This window comes from Eptatretus burgeri, chromosome 4 (assembly GCF_056783735.1).
Source record: "Eptatretus burgeri isolate ZD-2024b chromosome 4, Ebu_testis_v1, whole genome shotgun sequence".
Classification (NCBI taxonomy): Eukaryota; Metazoa; Chordata; class Myxini; order Myxiniformes; family Myxinidae; genus Eptatretus; species Eptatretus burgeri.
The window spans coordinates 20,376,190-20,392,196 of record NC_140964.1 but is presented as its reverse complement, the minus strand read 5'-3'; the positions used below and the strand labels follow the sequence as shown (position 1 = coordinate 20,392,196).

Genomic DNA, 16,007 nt, shown 5'->3' with positions numbered 1-16,007 from the left:
TCACAATAGACCCATATGCCTGGTGTTGGCTTAATGGTTGGGGTGGCAGGCTTTGGATTCTCAGTTTCTGAGTTCAAATCCCGCTTAGCTGTTGAATTAATACCAGGTGGGGTTAACTCGGCCTCTCATCCTTCCGAGGTCGGCAAAAATGAGTGCCAGCATGCTGCTCTCCAGTGTCGGAGTGGCGACCCATCCAGGATTGTGCCCAATAGCCAAGGAGACTGCTTGGGCAGCCCCAACGCTCTGCACAGAGTATGGTCCCAATGGATGGATGGAATAGACCCATCCCCTTGTCTGGTGGGATTCTGGCTCTTTGATGCGTTGGAAAAGGGTAGAGAACAGATTCCCTGTGTTTCTTGTGGGATAACCTTTTCCTGTTTACGACACGTTCATGATGTATCATTTTCTGCTTGTTTTCATTTCCGCATGAGTGATATTCACCGTTCATGCACGCCAGAGATAGCCGTTCGCCCAATGGAGACTCGTTCTATTCCCTTTCCATCAACACGCGTTGGCTTGGAAATAAACGATTTATTTACACATCTTATTTTGGTAATCATTTTCACTTTAGACTTACAGGACATTTGATTAAACACACCACAAGTTTTTTTTCTGGACAGTTTATTCTGACGGTCAAACACGGCTGTGGATGGTTTACCTCAGGACCACCCTTTTTCCACTGACTGTCGACACCCACCTCTCTTTCATCGACGTTTGACATCCACCTTCTTCCATCGAGATCGACACCCCGTTCAGTAGCTCGATGGATGCTAACTGGCTCTTGTTCGTGTCGGGCTGAACAGAGAGATGACAATTACCCATTGACATTGTGTGAACGCGTCACGTTTTCGCTCGGTTGTTCCGGCAAATGGCTGCTTTCTAGCATTCATCCAGTGCCCCAAACATGGCGTCATAAGCCAGGCCTGTGTTAATTGGGAGTTCCATCTCGCTCGATGATGAGAAGAGAATTGGAGGTCACGTGCAGTGATGCGCCAATAGACAAGCCGGATTTGGCTGAAGTCTGCTTGAGGTCCTGCCCACACTGGCCGCCTATTAAAAGGACAGGACGACCGCCTTCCTGATGGTTGGTGATAGCTCCTGACGGTTCTTGATAGCTCCTGACAGTTCCTTATCGCTCCTGATCGTTTCTGATAGTTCCTGACTATTGGTCACAGCTCCTGATAGCTCCTGACTGTTGGTTGCAGCTTCTGGTAGCTCCTGACCATTGGTTATAGTTCCTTACAGCTCCTAACCATTGGTTACAGCTCCTGATAGCTCCTGACTGTTGGTTGCAGCTTCTGGTAGCTCCTGACCATTGGTTATAGTTCCTTACATCTCCTAACCATTGGTCACAGCTCCTGATAGTTCCTGACTGTTGGTTACAGCTTCTGGTAGCTCTTGACCATTGGTTATAGTTCCTTACAGCTCCTAACCATTGGTTACAGCTCCTGATAGCTCCTGATCTTTGGTTACAGTTCCTTACAGCTTCTAACCATTGGTTACAGCTCCTGATCGTTCCTGACCATTGGTTACAGCTCCTGATCGTTCCTGACCATTGGTTACAGCTTCTGATAGTTCCTGACTATTGGTTACACAGCTCCTGATAGCTCATAACAATTGGTTACAGCTCCTGATAGCTCCTAACCATTGGTTACAGCTCCTGATAGCTCGTAACAATTGGTTACAGCTCCTCATAGCTCCTAACCATTGGTTACAGCTCCTGACCATTGGTTACAGTTCTTTACAGCTCCTAACCATTGGTTAAAGTTCCTGATAGCTCCTGACTGTTGGTTACAGCTCCTGGTAGCCACTGACGGTTAATGACAGTTGGACCATTCCTGCTGGTTCTGCTCGGTTCCTGGCTTTTGGCGTACCTGATTTGTAGTGTCCCTGGTTCTTGGGGGTGACGACATGACATTGATTGGTGTTCGAGCCTGCTTGCGGGTGGGTGGATGGTGAGGCAGGTCGCTGGCAGCGGACTAAGGCATGCTCACACATTTTCATTTATGCTTAGTAGACGCATGACGACTTCTGCCTTGGTAAGCCGACACCAGATTTATTTCCCCCCTGAATGATCTGCTGGGTACCCATGTCCCGTGTTTAATTGTTAAGTAAGGCATCGTGATAAGCATCTGCTCTTTGTCTATTTTTCTATTTTTCTATAAATGCTTGTTGAATTCTTTGTTTGAGATCATTTTGTTGATTGAACATTAGATTGATTTGAATTCATCCATTTACACCACAAGGAAATAAAAAGTTTTTCAGTTTATTTATTTTTCTTTGTAATAAATTCCTTGTTGATGTTTCAACCTGTCCGTGCTTGTCATTTCCTTCCATTGATCCAGCATTGTCCGAACCTAGATAGACTGGGAGGTCGTTCCCAAACTAATTAACCTGTCATAGTTGGCGTTCATCAGTGGTAAATGCTTGGCCGCATGACTTAAGATCTTATCAAGATAAGATTGTTGCATCGCTGAGGGCGTGTTTCCCGGTCAGGAGGCCACGTGACCTCTAATTAAAGGGCAAATTCGACGGTGGACACTGGAACTCATGATTAACTGATTGGTGTTCGTGGTTGGAAAGCAACCCACCATATCACAAAGTTAATTGTGAGCAGTGGCCCCGGATCTGGTTCTTCTGTGGAGAAACGAGAATTAACCCCCCTTATAATACTGTTGCGGGCCGGGGTCTGGTGGCGAGAGCGACCGCTATGTGGGGGAAGTTACGTCATCTCCCACCAGACTCCCGGAATTGTAGGCCGTCGCTCACGGACAATTCCGTGACGCGGCGGGTCGCTTAACCGTGGACGCCTATACCTCCACCGCGTAGTGTAGGGTCGTTCTGTCTGTGACCAATTTACCTAATTAACCACATGGTGTCGTCTACCGGGGAACCCCCCTCTCGGTATGCCTTGCCCGATCCAGATCACTCAACCAACTACCAACCACATTTCCGGATCGGATGCAGCCGAGCGGAACTACCAAGGACGTACCGGCTAGAATGAACAGAATATCGGGAATAAAGACCCGGCTAAAACTCAGATCCAAACCATGCTGGACCAATGATGGAAAAGACAAAAACGAACTGGGAATATTTCTACAATCATTTATTTACAATAAAGCGAGGAAAAAATATGTGGCACAGGAAACAGGTTGATTGGGGATGTTATGCAGGGGAAGAAAAGAAGCAAAGTGCGACAATTTACAGCAACTCATAAAATAAGACACAGAGCAGACTTACGCGGGAATAAAACAGGCAAGATTTACAATGATCAAATAAAAACACTGATGCAATTCTACTTAAAGACGGCGCCACACACTCAGACGCACACTCAGACGAAAAGAAACCCAGATGTTTGCAAAGGACCCCCGCAGCCAGAGAGGGAGGTGAGCTGAGATCGCAGTTCTTTCAGGTACGTGAACGTTGGAGGGAAGGGGTGCTCCGTGGTGCGGCACCTGTCAATGGTCGTGCGGCTCGGTCCACGGCCGCTCGCGTGGAGACCGTGTCTGCGAAAGAGCCCGGGTCGAGTAGAGCGGAGTCCGAGGCGGGGATCAGGGTTTACAGCTCACTCCCAAGACGACTCACTTTCCAGCTCACCAGATGACTCACTTTCCAGCTCACTCGCTTACCTCTCAGCACTCAACCAACGAACCCTCCGACTCTCTCAGCCCCACCCTGAGGATCGTGTCATAATTTATCGATCTCCCTCAGCGGGGAGTGGCCTTGGTGAAGCTGACGTCACTGTCCGCCTTGATTGGACGGGGCTTCCATGGGTCCGCCCTTTCTGGTCGGGATTTCGGCCTTACCGGGAAGCCCGCCCACTCCACACGTGCGGACTCGCCAAAAAGGAACTACTGCAAGAGGATTTTGCCTCAGACAGCGAGTCGCCGGTTGGGCGAGTAGGCAAACAAGCGTTTGTTCAGCCCATGCGAGAGTAGCAAATAAAAGAGGAGAAATGATTCATTAATCTAATTTTTTTTTTAATCGCAAGGCTCCCCTTTGATTTCCCACGAAACACAAGGAGGGGTTCTATCTACACATATACTTAATGGCATAACTAACTTCGGGGCACCTGTATGTTTGTATGCATACGGTTCCGAGAACCGTAACAATACACTCGGTACCCGTGGCCGCAACAATATATATATTTTTTTAATACAGAAACCTGCCAAACCTTTTCGGTCTGCTCTCGTCAGGGAAAAACGTGAATGGAATGAAGTAGTAACAAAATACACATATTTTATAGACACAGAGTAATCAGCTCAATGCTCATTGGTTGATAAATGTCATCCAATAGGATAGGAGTATTTTCACCAATATTTGTCCACGAAGTTAACATGGTCAAAACAGAAAACAGATACAATCAATTCCTTTTTTATTTTTATTCATGCGTGCGTGCGTGCGTGCGTGTGTGTGTAGACACACACTCAGTGGACAAAACATTGGGAACACCTGCTCTTTCCATGAAATAGACTGATCAGGTGAATCCATGTGAAAGCTCTGATTCCTTATTAATTGCACCTGTAAAATCCACTTCAATCAGTGTAGCTGAAGGGGAGTAGACAGGTTAAAGAAGATTTTTTAAGCCTTGGGGTGATTGAGACATGGATTGTGGATGTGCACCATTCAAAGGGTGAAATGGGCAAGACAAAATATTTAAGTGCCTTTGAACAGGGTATGGTAGAAGGTGCCAGGTGCACCGGTTTGAGTGTGTAAAGAACTGCAACACTGCTGGTCAACAGTTTTCTGTGTGTATCAAGAATGGTCCACCACCCAAAGGACATCCAACCAACAGCAGGCTGGTGGTTCAAAATGGCTCATTGATGAAAGAGGCCAAAGTTGGCTGATACTAATATTGTGCAGAGCACCAGACGGCTACAGTTAGTCAACCGATAGTCCAGTACAACATTGGTGCTGAAAGACCCATAAAATAATGCACAACTCATTGTACCTTGACATGAATGGGGTATGGCAGCCAATGACTCCACAGATTTTCACTTCTTTCAGCAAAAAAAAAACAAGACTGTGGTTACAGTGGGCTCAGGAATGAAAACAACTGGACACTGGAGGATTGGATAAACATTGCCTGGTCTGATGAATCCCGTTCCTACCATTTCATGCTTATGTGAGGACGAAGGTATGGACAAAACCACACGAGTACATGTATCCATCATGCCGTGTGTCCACATTGCAGGTTGGTGGTGGTGGTGTGGGGTGTGTTTTCATGGCACACATTGGGCCCCTTTAGAAAAGTGGAGCAACAATTGAATGCCACAGGATATCTGAACATCATTGCCAATCAGGTGCATCCCTTCATGGTAGCAGTGTATCCATCTGCGAATGGATTTCTTCAGCAGGATAATGCCCCATGCCACAAGGACAGGATTGTCCAGGAATGGTTCCACGAACATGACAGTGAATTCAGCTTCCTGCAGTGGCCTGCACAGTCACCAGATCTCAATCCAAATGAGCATCTGTGGGAGGAAATGGAAGGAGCTTTTCGGAGTGGAGATCCACTACCAGCCAACTTGACACAACTGTGGGAAGCATTGGAGTCAACACGGGACAACATCCCTGTGGAACACTTTCAACACCTTGTGAAGACCATGCCCCAAAGAATTAAGGTTGTTCTGAGGACAAAACGGGGTCAAACTCAATATTAGGAAGGTGTTCCTCATGTTTTGTACACCGAGTGTGTATGTATGTAATATATATATATATATATATATATATATATATATATATATATATATATATATATATATATATATATATATATATATATATATATATATTTTTTTAGATAGTGTTTGACGGGAAACCAGGTTGACGTCCATCTGAGGGACAACACACACACACACATTGATTAATCACCCTGTGCCGGCAGCAGACGTTCATCTTCTCCACTGCTCGCTCTGCCAACGATTCGGGCACGTCACAAAGTTGGTTATATTTGATCGCTTTGGTTCGCACAATTGTGGTACGTAATAAATAAACGACAGGTAAATGCATCTTTTCAATCATAACCAACAAAAAATTAATTGTTCAATAACTGGGGCAGACTTGATGTTTGAAAGTTTTATTGAAGTAGCCCGAGTGATTGACGCTCCCAAATGAATATTTGTTCTCGAACTTTATTGTGAGAAAAAAAAGATAAAGGAGTGTTGTTGTTACATTGATAAGCTTACTGTGGAAAAACTAGCGCACAAAACGTGAAAAAAAAAATGCGATCGTTTCTCGTTCTAATTTACACGTAAACGGATGACGGGAATCAACTTCCAGCATCCGGTGCTAATCAAGATGGCGTTTGGTAGGGTTTCTCGTTCTAATTTACACGTAAACTGATGACGGGAATCACCTTCCAGCATCCGGTGCTAATCAAGATGGCGTCTGGTAGGATTTCTCGTTCTAATTTACACGTAAACGGATGACGGGAATCACCTTCCAGCATCCGGTGCTAACCAAGATGGCGTCTGGTAGGGACACCGCGCTGTGGGTTATAAATGGCGATGAACATTCTATCCATATTCAGTTCTGTGCGTTTACCTCACGAGTGTGTTGTAATCTTGTTTTTTATTATATTATTAGTGCAGTATTAATTTGTGATTGAAATGATGCTGTTTGAATGAAAATATAAAGAAGCTGAGTTGAGGAGAGGGGTAGGAGGGAGGGAAGAGGAGGGAGGGGTAGGGGAGAGGAGGGAGGGGGAGAGGAGGGAGGGGGAGAGGAGGGAGGGGGAGGGAGAGGAGGGAGAGGGGAGGAGGGAGGAGGGGAGAGGAGGGAGGGGGAGGGGAGAGGAGGGAGGGGGAGGGGGAGAGGAGGGAGGGGGAGGGGAGAGAGGGGGAGAGGAGGGAGGGGGAGGGAGGGAGGAGGGAGGGGGAGGGGGGAGAGGAGGGAGGGAGAGAGAGGGGAGAGAGGGAGGGGAGAGGAGGGAGGGGGAGGGGGAGGAGGGAGGGGGAGGGGGGAGGAGGGAGGGGGAGAGGGAGAGGGGAGGGGGAGGGAGGAGAGGGGAGAGGAGAGGAGGGAGGGGAGGGGGAGAGGAGGGGGAGAGGGGAGAGGGGGAGGGGGAGAGGAGGGGGAGAGGAGGGGAGAGAGGGAGGGGGAGAGGAGGGGGAGAGGAGGGAGGGGGAGGGGGAGAGAGGAGGGAGAGAGAGAGGGAGAGGGAGAGGGAGAGGAGGGGGAGAGAGGAGGGAGGGAGGAGAGAGAGAGAGGAGGAGAGGGAGAGGGAGAGAGGAGGGAGAGAGGAGGAAGGAAGGGGGAGAGGAGGGAGAGAGAGAGAGGGGGAAGAGAGGAGGGGAGAAGGAGAGGAGGGAGGAGAAGGGAGGGGGAGAGGGGGAGAGAGGGAAGGAGAGAGGAGAGGAGGGGGGAGAGGAGGGGGAGAGAGAGGGAGGGAGGAGGGGAGGGGGAGAGGAGGGAGGGGGAAGAGAGGAGGAGAGAGGGGGGAGAGGAGGGGGAGAGAGAGGAGAGGAGGGGGAGAGGAGGGGGAGAGGAAGAGAGGGGGAGGAGAGGGGAGGGGAGGAAGGGGGAGGGGGAGAGGAGGGGGAGAGGAGGAGGGAGAGGGGGAGGGGGAGAGGAAGGGGAGAGAGAGAGAGGAAGGGAGAGGGGAGGGGAAGAGAGGAGGGAGGGAGAGGGGGAGGAGGAGAGGAGGGAGGGAGAGGGAGAGGAGGGAAGGGAGAGAGGGAGAGGAGGGAGGGAGAGGGGAGAGGGGAGAGGGAGGGAGGGGAGAGGGGAGGGGGAGAGGAGGGAGGGAGAGGGGAGGGGGAGAGGAGGGGAGGGGAGAGGGAGGGGGAGAGGAGGGAGGGAGGAGAGGGGAGGGTTGGGGAGAGGAGGGAGGGGAGAGGGGAGGGGGAGAGGAGGGAGGGGAGGGGAGAGGAGAGGGAGGGAGGGGAGAGGAGGGAGGGGGGAGGGGAGGGGGAGAGAGGAGGGAGGGGGGAGGGGAGGGGGAGAGGAGGGGAGGGGGGAGGGGAGGGAGGGGAGGAGAGGAGGGAGGGGGAGGGGAGGAGGAGAGGAGGGAGGGAGAGGGGGAGGGGGAGAGGAGGGAGGGGAGGGAGGAGGAGAGGAGGGGAGGGAGAGGGAGGGGGAGAGGAGGGAGGGAGAGGGGAGGGAGGAGAGGAGGGAGGGGAGAGAGGGAGGGGGAAGGGGAGAGGAGGGAGGGGTAGGGGAGAGGAAGGGGGAGGGAGAGGAGGGAGGGGTAGGGGAGAGGAGGGGGAGGGGAGAGGGAGTGTAGGGGGAGGGAGAGGAGGGAGGGGTAGGGGAGAGAGGGGGAGGGGAGAGGGAGTGTAGGGGGGAGGGGAGAGGAGGGAGGGGGAGAGAGAGGAGGGAGGGGGAGAGAGGAGGAGGGAGGGGGAGAGGAGGGAGGGAGAGGGGAGAGGAGGGAGGGAGAGGGAGAGGAGGGAGGGAGAGGGAGAGGAGGGAGGGAGAGGGAGGGGGAGAGGAGGGAGGGAGGGGGAGAGGGGGAGGGGAGGAGGAGAGGAGGGAGGGAGAGGGGAGGGGAGAGGAGGGAGGGAGGGAGAGGGAGAGGAGGGAGGGAGAGGAGGGAGGGAGGGAGGGAGGGGAGAGGAGGGAGGGGAGAGGAGGGAGGGGTAGGGGAGAGGAGGGGGAGGGGAGAGGAGGGAGGGGTAGGGAGAGGAGGGGAGGGGAGAGGAGTGTAGGGGAGGGAGGGGAGAGGAGGGAGGGGTAGGGGAGAGGAGGGGGAGGGGAGAGGAGTGTAGGGGGGAGGGGAGAGGAGGGAGGGAGAGGGAGGGGAGGGGGAGAGGAGGGAGGGGGAGATGGGGGAGGAGATATGGGGGAGGGGAGATGAGGGAGGGGTAGGGGGAGGGGAGAGGAGGGAGGGGAAGGGGAAGAGATAGGAGGGGTAGGGGGAAGAGGAGGGAGGGAGAGGGGTAGGGGAGGGAGGGTAGGGGGAGGAGAGAGGGTAGGGGAGGGAGAGGGGTAGGGGAGGGAGAGGGAGAGGGGTAGGGGAGGGAGAGAGGGAGATGGGAGGAAAAGGGGTCGGTGAGGGAGAGGAGTAGGGGGAGAGGGGGAGGGAGAGGAGTAGGGGGAGAGGGGGAGGGAGAGGAGTAGGGGTAGAGGGGGAGGGAGAGGAGTAGGGGGAGAGGGGGAGGGAGAGGAGTCGGGGGCGAGGGAGAGGGGAGGAGGGAGGGAGAGGGAGAAGGAGAGGGGGAGGGAGAGAGGTAGGGGAGGGGGAGGGAGAGAGGTAGGGGAGGGGGAGGGAGAGAGGTTGGGAAAGGGGAGGGAGGGAGAGAGGAGGGGAGGGAGAGGAGTATGGTAGGGGTCGGGGAGAGGAGGGGGAGGGTCAGGGAGGGAGAGGGGATGTGTATGGGAGAGAGAGGGGAGCGTCGGGGAGGGAGAGGGGATGTGCACGGGAGGGAGAGGAGAGGGGAGAGGAGAGGTAGGGGAGGGAGAGGGGAGTGGTCGCGGAGGCGAAGAGATAGGAGAAGGGGAGAGGGGAGGGAGGGTCAGGGAGGGAGAGGGGAATGTGTACGGGAGGGAGAGGGAGGGGAGGGTCAGGGAGGGAGAGGGTAGGGGAGGGAGAGGGGAGGGCTCAGTGAGAAAGAGGAGAGGGGAGGGAGAGTGGAGGGAGAGGGTATGGGAGGGAGAGGGTACAGGAGGGAGTGGGGCATGGGAGGAGATAGGGGAGGGAAAGAGGAGGGAGAAGGAAGGCAAATAGGGAGGATTGGGTAGGGGAGGAAGAACCAGGATATTTTGCCCACTTTTTAGTAAAATACAACCTCCACCACAAAATGGTATTGGACCACCATTTTGTGGTGGGTTGTATAAATAGCTCAGAGCTTCGGCTCTGTTTGAATCCAAGAGTGCAAAGCAAAAGTCCATGAAATGTTGTTTAAATTGATAGATTAACTGAAACTTTTCCCATTACTGGGGACGGATACTTTTGTTAGCTTTTCTCATCATCAAGGATAGGTACTCGTGTGTGTGTGTGTGTGTGTGTGTGTGTGTGTGTGTGTGTGTGTGTGTGTGTGTGTGTGTGTGTGTGTGTGTGTGTGTGTGTGTGTGTGTGTGTGTGTGTCTGTGTGTGTGTGTGTGTGTGTGTGTATTTGTATTTGATATATATATATATATATATATATATATAATCATATGTTGATGTTAACATCATCTACCCTATTTTGAATTCTGTGCTCCATGATAGGGCATGGCCTGACCTCTGAATGTATGTGTACCTGAGCCGTTGTGTTTTATACGAGTAAAAATGGTTCAAAACTTTTATTTCTTCCAAAAATATTGTACGTCTCACATATTTCCCTTTCCTTGATTCTTTCTGCCTTTTTCTCCATCGTCCTCCTCAACCTGCACATCCTTGCCTTCCTCTACCCCATTCTGCTTGATTCAGCTAAATGCCCTCCTGAGGTTCTGTCAGGATTGTGCCGGTAAGTTGTTTTTATCAGTTTGTACCATGAAAGAAGAAGAGTGAAGGATATCAAGTCGATGGTAAACTTAAACTGTCACACCTTAACATCAAAACTTTATTTCAGTGATGTGCGGTGTTTCATTATTTAATAATCAGTAATGTACGCCATGATCATTACACAGGATGCCCCACTATCAATTCATCACTTACCTGTAACTGTCGAAACTGAATTCTGTAATGCTTCATTGTTTAGCAAAAGGAAGTTTTATTTTGATTTAATTCGAAGCTCAATTTTTTTTTTTCATCTGCCATACGGAAAATTCCACATTGTAAAGACACAAGTATCGCTCTTCCACGAGCCTCGATCATGTATACAATAATCCGTTTGTCAAAACGCCATCAAAGTGGACAGTCCACCTTGCTTAGTGAGCTTACGGTCAAGAACAATCGATATCTACCAGTGTCCCGCACACACATTGCCTCACCTTTTAATTCCATGTCACCTGCCATGCACAAACACTAACGCTCGTGTCCCCCACATCATGATGTTTTATTATTATTTCCGCAAGTAATGTCACATTAGCGTCCGATGATGACGTGCAGCAGGCCAAGCTACTGATGGATGCTGGCGGACTCACCTCGGCCTTAGCTACCGCCTGGATTTGTGGACCCTCCCGGCAGCTGGTGTGCCGCTCTTAGTTATTACAGTGAGATTTATATTTTGCGGTGATGTGTGATTAAATCACGTTTATGACATTCCGGCGCCTCACGGCCAGCTGCTTGCGAAATATGTGGACACATTTATTTGGGTTTTTAAACTCTATTCCTTTGCTGTTGCTTCTCATTCACCCATCTGTCACGCATATCTTTGGCCTCGCGGACTCGCCACCTATGACCCACCTGCAAACCAGAACCGCAATTGCCTCATGATGTTGGCTTAAATTGCATTCAAATCACACTGAGCTCATTATTTCTGAGATGTGTTTTCGAAATTAAATAATACTTTTGAGGTTAACTTGTCACTTTTCCCCTTGATGTTGCACGAGTGGGATCATGAACCACCTCTCTTTTTTTCATCAAAAGTAAAGGGTGTTTTCATCGAACGTTCTGAGACCAATTCTTGCGACGAGGCATTTTGTGCCGATGGAGATTAATTGACGATTTGAAGACACCACTTGAGATCATGCAGACAAAATGACATTCTGAGTTAAGACTCTGATCCTCGCGTGACACTGATGCAGTGGTGGCTTGTGTGCAAGTCAAATGACATTAAACATTGCATTCATTTTATTTACCTTTAATTACCGGCTTCTTAGTTTTAGCATGGCACGTCAAAAACAAGGCATCCTGCTCATAAATCAATTTCTGTCTCTTTCCATAAGCAACTGTCTGTTTTGTTTTATCATTTTATGGCAAACAGCAAAAGTACGCAAAAAGGTGTGCAGCATATTGTGGCCATGCGGAGACGACATTGCTGCTTGTGTTTATGCAAGTTGTCTGTATCGAGGATGTGTCCTCGTGGCCTCCTCTCATCCCAACAACAAGACGTGCAGGCTCCTCTGTGCAGGAGCCAATGCACAATCTCTCAAATCGAATCTGCAAGCAGGTGCTTCAATAGTGATGCGCGTGATCGCGGTGGGTGAAACGTGGTCGTATCGAAGCGAATGAGCTCTGCACAGAGTGACCACGGTAATATGCCAAGCAGTCTGCCTATTGTATCAGGATAGAGCTAAGCATTCCAGACGTTGCAGCGATGGCCAGAAATTCTTTTCGTCAACACGTCTCACTTTATCACGCTTTTCCTTCTCACACACACAGTTGGGCCTATTACCCAGCGTGAGCATTTTGCATTTGGTGATTGGTGTTTCCAGACAGTCGGGCAAGACTCCATCTGCCATGATGCGAGGGACTTCAATGCAATGGACATCTCAAATGTGGAATTATTTAGCATTGCCTTCGTGTGTACATCTTGTCATGCAATTGTGACGTTTGGCTTTAATTTGTGCACATGGAATCGGATTCCTCCCACAGCTGATGCGCTATATGTAACAGTCATTTATTGTGCCTTTTCTTGAATCAAGAGTTTGTAAATCTTAATTTGCAACATACAATCATGTTTTTGCTTTTTTTACTACCCGCTCATCACCGGCATTGAAGCACAGTGGCATGTAGGATCGGTCTATTTTCCAGATCAATTGAGTCTGGAAAAGCATTTCGTTAAAATTGTCTGGATGACCCTTTTTCTGGAGAAATTCCCCAGTGAAATTGTCCCAAGTCAAACGTAGTTAACCCCAGATCTAACACGGTACATTGCGCTCCCTTTACGCTCCCCCTTCCCTTCCAAATCTGATCCCTCCCTTCCATTTTCATCCCATGTCCCACACCTTCATCGACGACTTCTCCTTCCTGAACGGCAAATCCCTCGATCACCCTCACTTGGATAGCCCCCACACCATCACCAAATAAAGTGGTGACACTGCAGACATGCGCTCTGAGTTTGAGACAGGTGTAATACCTTGGCCAAGATCCAGCATTGCCAGTTCTTTTGCAATAGGGTTCTTACGGTCATCCATATTTGTACTCCTCGGAGTAACGGCCTTCTCCGTGGAGTCCTTTACTCTGCTCATTTGGCTTCGAGTGTAAAAGTCAAATCAGGTTACGTGAAGCGGAGCTATGTGGGCTCTTATTGGCGGCTCGGCATAAAATATATAAATAATCGCCTTGTCGAGCAAACAGGACGTTTGCCGTTGATCCTTGCAACGGTCTATAAGCTTTAATAGAATGTTCCGCAAAAGCATTGGGTATGAATGTCCAAAATGGATTAGTGAAAGATCGATAGCATACTGGTTTACCTCTGGCCATATTTACAAAAACGTTCAGGCTTTTCAGAGACATTCTGCACGTTCGGGTAGGTCTATGCAACCTTTTTGAGGCAATGCTTTTGTTTAGCTAAGTGAGGATGCAGGCGAAATAAAGAGAAAATCGCTCAAAAATAGGGGACAATAATAATATATGGTGATTGAGTGAGAAACAGATGCTTTCAGGAGACTACGAGAGGTAATCTCCTTTGTACTGTGCATATTAACAAGGCATAGAGCGCTGAGTTCACCCCTAATTTATTGTCCCTCTCAAAGGATGGCCGCCTTTTTCAGGGTTGGGTGAGGTAGGGAAGACAGGCCTGTCTTTGTGGGTAATCTAATAATAATACCTTTGTTTTACTCGTGTCAATAGTCATTTATCACCCAAAGCCAGAACTAGCAGGCCAGATGGGGTGGGTGACTGCACGGTGACGAGGAAGCCGGTGAAGACAAGTACAGTATTACAAAGGGGCAAGAGGAACATTGTGATTGTGTGATCACATGCTTGTGATTATGTCCTATAGTTGTGATTGGAAAATGTCACTGACATTTTTCCCTTCACCTGTCACCTGACGTAGAATTCTTCTTCCTATTTCGTATTTACAATTGCAACCAGGAAATCATCTTCTCGGAATATAGGATTGGAAGCTGCTGTCTGTAAGAGCATCTGTTTGTCATTTGGGGGGGGGGGGGCGGAGCGTCTTATTTTTTGTTAATCTTAAAACGTTATGTATGTGAGCTTTCAGGATCATTTGCCAAACCTCCAAATTTTGGCAACCCTTGAACGAAAATAAGAGTAAATATCCTGAGATCGTTACCTCCGTCACTAAAGGTGGGCAGAGTATGTTTTCACACCTGTCTGGTTGTCTGTCCGTCTGTCCATCTGTGAGCAGTATATCTCAAAAAGTTTCGGATGGATGTGGACCCAAGTTGGTGGACAGGTTGGATGTGTGACTGCGACATGATTCGATTTTGACGAAGAATCAGATACGAGAATGTTCTTCAATGATTTTGTTCACCATTGAGAGATAGTGCCAAAAACGATATATAGTGCAATATCTCAGTAAGTTACGGATGGGTTCGGACAAAACTTGGTGGACAGGTTGGAGTGGACAGGATGAGCCAATTAGATTTTTAATGAACATCCGGATCCGGAAAGAAGAATTTTTTTAATTTTTCAAGGGATTCTTCAACATTGAGCGATGGAGCCAAAAACTTTATGTCGCATGACATTTCAAAAAGTTGAAGATGGATTATGACAAAACTTGGTGGATGAGTTGAGTTGGTGACGAGAACAAGCCAATTCGATTTTGGTTTAGGTCCGAATCCAGATCCGGCCTATCAGTGGGATACAAAACGTAAACGTAAATCAGTGGGATACAAAACGATACAAAACGTAAACGGAATCCTCCGTCGTGCTAAGTCCTTCCTCGGCCCTCTTGAGCTCCTGACCACTTACAAAGCTTTTGTCCGTAGCCTGATGGAGTACTGCTCTCCCCTCTGGGCTGGTGCTCCTGCCTCCCACCTTTCTCGGCTTCACGCTGTCGAAACCAGGGCATTTAAGATCATCGGCATCTCCAGCAATGAAGCTGAGTCTTTGGGCCTCTCACTCAATCAACGCAGGTTGGTCGGTGGTCTTTCTGTCTTCTACCGACTCCTCTCCAGCCTTGCCCCCCCTGCTCTCTCTGCGATTTGTCCCCACCACATTTCCACAGGGCGCTCAAGGTCCGCCAACAACCCCCTTCTGGTAAAACTACCAAAATCACGAATCACTGCTCATCTTCACTCTTTCATTCCTCTTTTTTCCCGCCTTTGGAATAAACTTCCTCACTCTATTCTTTCCCATTCTTCCCTCCAGGCTTTCAAAACAGCTGTTCACCACCACCTATCTTCCCCCATCCAAATCCTCGATCTTTTCTACCCCCGATAATCCACCCAAGCCCACTTCCTTCATTTCTCCTGCTTTCCTTCCTGAAAGTCCCTGAAATGTCCATCTTCTCTTCGCCATGTTCCCCGTCCCATCCCCATCTCTCTCCCTTCCACAGTTCACCTAATGTGTCTGTACCCCACTGTTTTGTCCCTTCCACTCCCGCCCCTCTTGTCTCATGCCTCCTTGCTGTGAGTTGTGTGTTAGCTCTCATACGAGCCTCGACCAAGGTATACAAAAAAAAAAAAAAAAAAAAACTGTTCAGCCCGGCAGAGGCATGCGCTCTGCCGAGTGCCGTTCTAATTTCTGACTGAGATGCCTTGCATGTTCAGTTGACACATGGTTCGTAACTTGGTTAATAATAACATAAATGTGACTAAATTCAAAGATAAACAGGAGCCATCATTTGAGTATCGATAATTGTCGAGCATCACCACCAAGGACACTATCTACAGTCCAAACACAGAAAGGGTTCATTTGACCGCAACATCCTTGTGTCATCTCTACATCTTGTTGTGCACTCGTTTTGGGTATTTATCTTAGGTTAAATGTATGGCCTACATGTAATTTATCTATTAATTGATAATACACTTTTATTAAACAGAATTTAATTTACATCGATCTCATGTAATCTGCTGATTAGTCGAAATGGGGATGGTGTACCGGTGGGCCAAAAGCATACTTTTACAAAATCTACCATGGGATCATTGATATCCACATCATTACAACTGCCATTCTGGTGTGTACCAGCATGATGAAGCACCCGTGCTGGCAAACACCAGGATGGCAGTTTTTCGTTGGATTGACTCTGTCGATAATGAAACCGAGGCACGGGCATCTCAGAAATTAA

The 16,007-nt window shown here is 49.2% G+C and overlaps 1 long non-coding RNA gene across 1 annotated transcript in view; it reads left to right on the top strand.

Moving 5' to 3' along the window:
* LOC147027595 (uncharacterized) overlaps positions 1-12,921 on the top strand; it is a 114,132-nt gene extending 101,211 nt beyond the window's left edge. Inside the window, exon 3 of the long non-coding RNA XR_015057125.1 lies at positions 10,355-12,921. This is a non-coding gene — a long non-coding RNA (uncharacterized LOC147027595). The remainder of the gene's footprint in view (positions 1-10,354) is intronic.
* The last annotated feature ends 3,086 nt before the right edge of the window (positions 12,922-16,007 follow it).